Source organism: Dipodomys ordii, unplaced genomic scaffold, assembly GCF_000151885.1.
Source record: "Dipodomys ordii isolate 6190 unplaced genomic scaffold, Dord_2.0 Scaffold2, whole genome shotgun sequence".
Lineage (NCBI taxonomy): Eukaryota > Metazoa > Chordata > Mammalia > Rodentia > Heteromyidae > Dipodomys > Dipodomys ordii.
Window position 1 is genome coordinate 22808678 of NW_012267218.1, and position 9559 is coordinate 22818236.

Here is a 9559-nt window from a genome sequence, read left to right on the forward strand (position 1 = left end):
GTTCCTGGAAATATCCAGCTATAAATTAATTGACTTATAAAAGTTATCTTTCTATTTAAGATAATGACATAATATTTCATTTGAAATGTTTAAATTAAAATGTACATACCTGCACACACACACACAGGCATGTGCACACACATGTATACAAACTAAATTGAGTGCGATGGTTCAGGGAGCTGAGGCAGGAGGATTTTGAGCTGTAGGTAGCCTCGGCTATACAGAGAGGGATCCTGACTCAAAGAGGAAAGAGAGGGAGAGAGGGAAATAGGGGAGAGATGGAAAGAGAGAGAGAGAAAGAAAGAAAGAAAGAAAGGAAGGAAGAAAGGAAGAAAGGGAGAGAGAAAGAAAGAAAAAGAAAGAAGGAAAGAAAGAGGGAGAGAAGGAAGGAAGAAAAAGAAAGGAAGAAAGAAAAGAGAAAAGAAAGGAAGGAAAAAGAAAGAAAAAGGAAGTAAGTAGGGGAAAGAAGGAAGGAGAGAGAGGGAGAGAAAGAGAGAGGAAGAGAGGGAAGGAGGGAGGAAAGGAGAAAGGAAGGAAAGAAGGAAGGAAGGAAGGAAGGAAGGAAGGAAGGAGGAAGGCAGGCAGGCAGGCAGGCAGAAGCAGTGAAGTGGAGGAGAGGCAGGTGTGTGGAGAGAAAGGATGCTGAAGACTGGTCTCTCCTTAAAGTCTAACCTAGGTCTAGGATCATCTGATGGACTCCACCATCTGGGACCTCAAGTCTAGGCCTCTCACCAATCACTAGTGTCACCAACCTGGTCTTTGGATTTATATGACTAGTGCTTAATTTCCACCTCTTAATGACTGGCTCAGTAATCTGAAGCATGTTATTTAGACTATCTGTGTATTATTCTCATTGCTAGAATGGCTAATATTAACTTACCTCTTGGGTTGAGGATCATATGGATCACAAGAGCACAGATGGGACCAGACACAGTGCTATGTGAACATAGATTATAAGGAACTCTGAAAGTTCCTGGGGAAAAGATTCAGAGGTGACTCAGGTCCTGGGTGTCATCGGCAGCATTAGACTCATTGTTTGAGGGAACTGGACTCTCTGGAGCTTTCCTGACATATGTCACGTGCTGGCTAGCTAGAATCCAATTGCAGATATCAGCTTGCATACCCAACCCCACCTCCATGCCTGCCCATGCCCTCCCATTTCTACCCCATTACATCTGGAGTGGACTCCTTTAGGGCCTTTGGGGCTCTAGACTTGAGGCCCCACTCTTTGAGATGAGGAAAGCTGGAAGTCAAGAGGATTTCTGAAGAAGCAGCCAAATGTTCTTTGACTCATAGAAAAGCCTGAGGCCTAAGGGGCCAGCTGGAAGTCCGTTGTCTGCCTGCTGAAGGCTCTGCTAGACTTTCTGGCTCCTCTACCCCTGGGAATCCAACCATAAGAGGAACTAATCTGGCTCCCCTCTGCACCTCTTGCCCCCAACCCAGTCTCCTTCCTGTGCTCCCTGGGAGAAGATGAGAGCTGGGGAGGGAGGGATGCGTCTGGAGGAAGCTGGTCCAGCTTGGCTGCACTGTAACATCTGCATCCTTAACAGCAGCCCCCTCACTCTTGCTTCCAGCCGAGAGGGGTGGGAGAGCCCTAGCTCTTCTCAAAGAGAGAGGTCTGACTCACTCCCCAGGAGAAACCATGGAAGAATCCAGACTTTCCCCTACAAAAATCATATAGAACTGTGAAACGCATTGTTTTACCTTTGGAAAGAAAAATGTAAAACAGCATTTAAAAAAACCTCCAAAATAACAGTGGCTCAAATAACAGAGAAGTTTATTTCCCTTTCAGATAATTGTGGATAGAAGCAGACAGGCCAGGGCTGCTATGGTAACTTCACAAGGTTTTTCAGGAATCCACTTTCTTCCATTTCATTGTCATAGTCCAGGACAGTCCTAGATGGGAAGAACAAGATCTCCTACCATCAGATTTGAGTTCCAGAAAAATCTTGGCAGAAGTCAGGTACCAGTGATTCATGTCTATAATCCTAGCTACTCAGAAGGCTGAGATCTGAGGATCGTGGTTCAAAGCCAGCCTGGGAAAGTAAGTTGGTAAGACGCTTATCTCCAATTAACCAGCAAAAGGCAGGAAATGGGCCGGGCGCTGGTGGCTCACGCCTGTAATCCTAGCTACTCAGAAGGCTGAGATCTGAGGATCGCGGTTCAAAGCCAGCCCGGGCAGGAGAGACCGTGAGACTCCAATCTCCAACAAACCACCAGAAAACCGGAAGTGGCGCTGTAGCTCAAGTGGTAGAGTGCTCGCCTTGAGCTGAAGAGCTGAGGGACAGCGCCCAGGCCCAGAGTTCAAGCCCCAAAAAAAAAAAAAAAAGGCAGGAAATGGGTCTGTGGCTCAAAGTGGTAGAGTGTTTGCCTTGAGCACAAAAAATGAGAGACAACATCCAGGTCCTGAGTTCAAGCCTTAGTACCAGCTTAAAACAAAATCTTGGCAGATAATGAAGATGAGATGCACTTCTCCTTTTAAAGGACCTTTCCAGAGGTCAAACTCAACACTGTCACATAGACCCACAATCCTAACACATCCTGAGAGTAGGAATTGGTCAGCACTTACTCATCAGGTTGTAGCTGGCACTAAAGAACATTAAGAAATATTTTTTAAAAAATCATAGTGACATTGGGACCCATCCACTTTTCCTCCTCAGCCACGGTCGCTGTCCAGGGCACTCTTAGCTCTGTGATCATCAGATCTAGTTTTCCTACCTTGAGGTCAGACCTTCTATCTGCCCCCAGCTATTTCTCCCGAGTATATTTTCAACCATGTCACTCTCTTGCTCAAGGGTCTGAGCTAGCTCCCTGGGGCCTTTGGAATGAATTTTCAGTATGATCTACAAGCTCTTTAGAATTTAACCCAGCTTCACCTTCGGGCATAGCCCCTGCCCCCATGCCTTGCTTTCCCAGCATCCCCAGTGTTCCTCAGACAACCCATGCCTTGTTCTGCTACTCTCGACAAACATACTTTTCCCACCCTTCTGTTCCTGTTGGACTTGGGTGCATCCTCTAAGATGCTGGACATGCAGCATTCCTCACCTGTGCTACATAAAGCCTTCCTTGAGCCCATCTTGCCCATTCTGTAGACCTTCTTTGAATCTCCAGAACCCTCTATCTTTCACATCATGAAGGTACTTGAAAGATAGGTGATTTGGAAGATTCAGAGCTGTTCACCCATTGCAGCCAACAATGCATCAGAAGGCCTATAGGCTCAGTAAGTGCAGGAAACAAGGTCTTTCCCTCTGGGCTAGAGGCCCTCATGGGCCATTACTGTTATGGTGTCCCTGGTACCCATCCTGGGCCTGAGTAATGAAGACCCCACCAGAGACCCAGTACCCCTCCCCCTTCCCAGGGACTCTGCTCTTGGCTTTAGGAAACTGCTCAGTCTACCAGAGTAGGTGTAGGTGTAAGGGTCCTGTGGCTCTGCTAATCCCAGCCTCCCTCTCTGAAGTACTGGCAACAATTAACCCAGACTGACCCTCCAGGAAGTGACCTGACAGGGAACAGACCAACCTTCAACACATCTACCCAAGATCAAATTGTTTGGTTTGGTTGTATTATGGTTTAAACTCATGCTTGCTCAGCTGGTACTCTACCACTGGATCCACGTCTCCAGTCCACCTTTTGGCTGATTAATCTGAGATGGAGTCTAGTGACTATTTCTTCCTGCCCTAGCCTTGATCCTTGATCCTCTGGGTCTCAGGCTCCTGAATAGCTAGAATGAAAGGTGTGAGCCACTGGCACCTGGCTACAAGATCAAATTCTTAATTGATAGTAATTGTCTGCGAACTGGAGCCATCTGCTTCCTTATGTGTCTAGCACAAAGAAAGTAACCAAATGACGTGAGGGCTCTCTGCTCTCCTTGTCCTGTGGAAGCTGGGTTGGGGGGGGTCCTTCAAGGTTGTTTTCAGCCCCTGAAGGGGTAGGGATAATCTAGCAGGCTCACTTTTCTGGGTTGGTGACCTGTCGGGGTCTGCTAGAAGACTGTACAGATAAGCTGCCTTTCTCGTCCTCCTCCAGAAAACAGTCTGAACAGCTGACATTATTAAGTACTGTGTGATCAATTTCTGCTTCTCTGGTTACGCCACGCAGCCAGCTTCTGAGATGGGAAAGAAGAAAAAAGTAAACAAGAAAGCAGGAAAGACTCGGCTAATATCACACAGCTAGTAAGAAGCAGGCTCCCATCCAGCCCAACACTGCCTCTTTGCTCAGCCTTTACTGGTCCTCCCCACTTCTGTAGCTTGCTGGCTATGGAAATTTGCTTGAACTATTTCCCCACTCTGAACCTCCATTTTCTGACCCAGAATACGGGGATGATGATACTCCCTCAGACCATGAAGCAGAGATTTCCACATGTTGAGTACAGAGAGAACCTCTGTGGCACAGAATAGAGCCACCAACCGCCAGCATCCCTCAGGCCACCCAGTGGATCAGGAGGAAGAGGACAAAGAGGTGACCTGCTGTCCCCATCCGGAGACTGACAAGCAGAGCCTTCCAGCTGTCGTCCAGAGGCTGGACGGCCCGGGCTCTCTCAGGCTCTCAGGTTCTCCAAAGGCTCCGTTCCACACGGCGGCTGATTAGCTACAAATACCACCCCCTCCTCCTGTATCAATTACTCAACCAAGAAAAGAGCGATTGTTTCTAAGGAAGAAGGTCTCTGGGCCCCTCACCCCAGAGCAGCTGAGAGACATCATGGGGATGAAAGAGCACTGAGAAGAAGGACAAAGTCACAGGAAATAAGGATGTGTGTGGTAGGTCTCTGGCAGGTGCAAAGAGCCATCCACTCCCAGCAAGCAGCAGACGGGCAAAGCAAAGCTCAGCAGGGGCTCTGTGTGGTGATAGCAGGAAAAGGAGGGGGATGGAAGCCAGCTCGGGAGCCTGGCACCTCCACAGCAGCCCCCAGCTACACAGAGGTTGTCCCCTACCATGGGGCAAATACAGTGCATCTGGTGCCCGGCCTCCGGATCGCCCCAGAGCTTCCTACACCCCTGGGTTCCAAATATCTTCCTTCAAAGTGATTGGGGTTATCCTGCTATGCTGATCCTCAGATTTTAGAAAAGCTCAAGCTATTGAGGCTAAAGCCTAGAAGAGTCTAGAAGGAGTCCAGAAGACTGGTGATGGCCTTCAGAGCCTCCCTGTGCCCTTGGTGGTCCTTTGCTGTTACCAAGAAGCTAGGCCCTCCATTCACTGGGCCACGCATGCCCGGACTGGGCATGCCACTCTCAGCACAGCTGAGACCAGCTGGCATTTTCACAAAGGGCTTTACTAAATACTAAGGGAGAACAAAAGGGAAATAATTACAGAAAACACGAAAAACCCAGCCCTGGCTGCCAAGTTCCCAAAGTACAGGTTTCATTCCGTTGGTGACAACACGTCGCCCCAGGGGCCCAGGACAAGGTTGTGGGCACCTCGCCTGGCTTCTCTTGTTCTCAGCCCTGTTGGTGGGTACCATCTTGTTTCCCACCCTAGGCTCATCTCCTGACTCCTTTCCCATTCAGCACCACCCCGGGCCTCCCACTGAGTTCTGGTCTCTTGGGCAGAGCCATGAGCCTTTTCCCCTGGGGGTTGTTAGGACTGTGGTGACCAACACAGCACATGATTACACAGTAATGAGAGGTGGTTCTCCTAAACTGACCCCTGACCCAGAGAGGCCCACCCAAGTTGAAAGGTTTTCAGTGTGGTCTAGGAAGGGGTCTTTTTTCTGAAGATCTGAAGGCATTTAAGAGTGGTTGATTTGGGACATTTCTTTGTGGGGACAGGAAGAATCTCTAAGAACTGGCCCAATCCAGTGCACACCGAGATGCTTCTACTGTATCCCCCAGTAGCCACTGAACCAAGAAGCCATTAGATAATGCCTGGAAGAGGTCTATGGCCAAAAGGAGAAGGGTTCAGGACTGGGTCTACAGGAGGAAGAGACTGAGGGGGCCCACCAGCCATCTCTATGCTGTTGGCTAATACAGCATGTCCAGTCACTAACGTGAAAAGGCCTTTGGCCCCAAACTGCTCTCAGAACTCTCTGCAGGCTGAGAAGGACAGGAGGGACTTCTCAGCAATCTCTGGCCAAGCTTCTGGTCCAGGATTCAGAGATACCATTAGGAGAGGCTGGTTAACCAGGGTACACTAGAGAACACCTCCCCAGAACTTGTTGCATACTCATTATAGAGAAAGGTACAGAAAGTCACATTATCATTACAGGGAGGCGAAAAGTTCAGAGGGTAAAGACATGGAAGAGGGTAGGGGAAAAAAAAGGAAAATGAATCAGGAAACTTCTTTCTTTCCTCTTAAAAATATTTTAATTGCTATTATAAAGGTGGTGTACAGAGGGGCTGCAGTTACATGAGTCAGGTAATGAGTACATTTCGTTTTGGACAATGTCATCCCTTCCCTTGCTGTGTTCCAATCCCCCCCACCATGCATACCCACAAGTTACATAGTTCACTTTCAACATAGTGTCTAGTGAGAACCACTGCTGCATTAGTTCAGCCTTTGTCTCTCCATCTCTGTGCCTCCCTTACACTTCTTATCTTTTTTGGGGGAGGGTAGGGAGATATTATTGTTATTGTTTGTGTTTTGCTTTGACAGCATCTTGCTAGGTAGCCCATTGTTGAACTGGAATTTCTGATCCTCCTGCCTCAGCTTCCCAAGTGCCACCATGCCCAGCTGAATTGGGAAGCTGTAAGGCAAGCAATTGGGTTAGGGCAGGTGTTCAGATACAGACTGACTATTACAGAAGCTCTGTGATTGTGGAAAACCTGACTCAGAGCACACAGACAAGGCTGCCAGTATTTCTCCAACCCAGCTTCACACATGGCCATGCATTTGCCCAAGTCTCTGGGAAAAATCACTTCCTGTGTGGCTTCTCCTTCCCACACACCAACCATTTAGTGTGTTAAGCAACCACTCTGCATGGTGAGGGAATGACCCAGAATAGGTTCTAGACATTATCTCTATCTTTAAGGTACTTGCAGTCTGGTTGGGGATAGAGCTCATGCTCACTGGTTAGAGCTTTGGAGAAAGATCTAGGCTGAATCCCCATGGCAATTCCTAACTTAGTAGCTAAATGACTACTAGCAAAGTACTTACATCCTCTGGGCCTTTATTTCCTGTCCTTCAAATGAGAATTCTTAATAGTCTGGGGTAGAGTACATGCTTTGCAAGAGCAAGCACCTCTAAACCACCAAACAAGAAGAACTAATTAAAACCTACCTCATGGGAGCAGGCATTAGTGGCTCACGCCTGCAATTCAGATACTCAGGAGGTTGAGATCTGAGGATCATGGTTCAAATCGTTAGCAAGGACAAGAAAAACAACTTATTTTCTACCTGTCTCTGTCCATGCTGTCAAGAACTTGGCTCTGTAAGGGTAGCATGTTTATTTCTCTAATGAGTTCAACTCTAATGAGTTCAACTCTAATGAGTTGAAATACAAAGCATACCTCTCAATTCCCATTGCTTGTAGCCTAGGGAGTAAGTGCTGTCATTATTCCTGCTTTCCAGGAATATAGCCACAAGCCACAGCTTTCCATGTCTCATCCTCCTCCTTCCACCTCCAACGAGACATGGAAAGCTGTGGCTTGAGGCTATATGGCTGGACAGCAGTGGAGACCCAACGTAGGCAGAGGCAGAGCTATGATACACCTGCCCTGGACTGGAAGTAGACAGGAACTCTTGAGCGGTAGTAATTTGGGAACCTTTGTGGTTTCTGTCACCTTGGTGATTTTAGTAAATTCATCTCCTGACCCAGGAAGCCAGGTTTAGAAGGGCGTGGGTCTAAGGTCTAGTGAGATGCACTATAGGAATCACAGACCCTCACTCCAGAATGAAGATGTTTTCGCATCCCCAGGCATCTGCTCAGACAGAAATGTCATTGGGACATTAGTATCACATGCCCAGTGCCTAAGGTAGGGCCTAAAATAATTAGTAATTACAGTAGAACTAAAGTAATATGTGTTAGACCCCCCCAAAAAAGCACACGAATTAATCCATACACATTTTTCACATCCCTTTACAAACACGTATAGCAAATATCCCCAATATGTGTGTCCAAAATATCTAGATAAGGATGTGCAATATAGTTATGTATGCACACTTGTGCACAATACACACTTATACTCACACAATGAATAGATGGCACAATTATCCATAGGTGCTTTGGACACCCATAGACACACCTACCCATCCTCATCTCCCCATACCACCCCTCTACCATGATTCTGGAACCAGGAAGGACTCTCTACACCCTACAATCCCCAACATGTTGTCAGAGCTTGTCAGAATGTTCTTTGCAGCCTACACTTAGCTGGTCTGAGACTGGCCCCTAGCCCCTGGGACAGGATCAGGACAGGACAGGGAGATGTAGGCAGGCAGTATCTCTGGCAGCCCCTCCTGGGTGGGCTGCCCACAGCGGATGCAGAGGTCATCGGGGTGAGAGCCAGGACTGCTCTGGCCTCCCTGCCTCTTGCTGGAATGTGAGCTATAGGGCCACCTTCCAGGCCCATCTCCTCCCCCACAGCTACTCACCAGCCCCAGACCCAGTGACTCTGAACCCTGCCAGGTTTTCTTTTTGCATCCAGAATGTTGGACACAGAGGGTCATCAGGGAGGTGAAGGTAAAGAACAACTGAAGACCAAGGAAGGGGATGCATATTACATGGTACACAAGCCTGTCCAAGTCACAGGATACACACACACACACACACACACACACACAGAGGCAGGCACATAGATTCACCATTTCACCAAAGCGGGCTCAAATACACTTCTAAACATCCCCAGAGACAGTGGACACACCATCACATGGGCATATAGAGAATTGTGCACACGCAGCCACCCCTCTCCCCCCAGGAATCTCTAGTCACATACAAATAACCATGCACCTGCGCGCGCGTGCACACACACACACACACACACACACACACACACACACACCCCATCCACACTCTGGCTGCCCTGGGATATTTCGTCAGTTCAGACTGAGAGGAGATGCCAGGCTAGCCCACTCTCCACCCGCTGCGGGCTGGCCCCGCCTGAGCTGGCAGGGAGGGCTGCTTCCTGCAGAGGAGGTGGTGCTGGACCCCCAGCCAGGTACCCCGAGGTGTTTCCTGTGGACCCTCCCACACCGAGGCTGACTGGCAGCCTGCCTGCGGGGCCAAGAGAGATCTGGATGGAGTTGGAGTCACGTAGCTTGGAAGTTGTCTCTGTCAGTGTCTGGGACGGACACGGACACGCACACACGCGCACACACACACGCATACACGCGCGCGCGCGGCCCAAGAGCGCACGTGTACGCACGTGTAAGGAGTCCAGCAGACCGAGGCTGGGCTGGCGGCTCCACGTTCCACGTCTTCGGCTATGAAATGGGGTGAAGTGATCCTTTGGCCTCCGAGGACGGGACGGAGGGCGACGGCAGACGGGGCCGGCCCGGGCCAGCCCCCGCCGCTGCCTCCCGGCAGTTACATGGGTCAGGTAATGAGTACATTTCGTTTTGGACAATGTCATCCCTTCCCTTGCTGTGTTCCAATCCCCCCCACCATGCATACCCACAAGTTACATAGT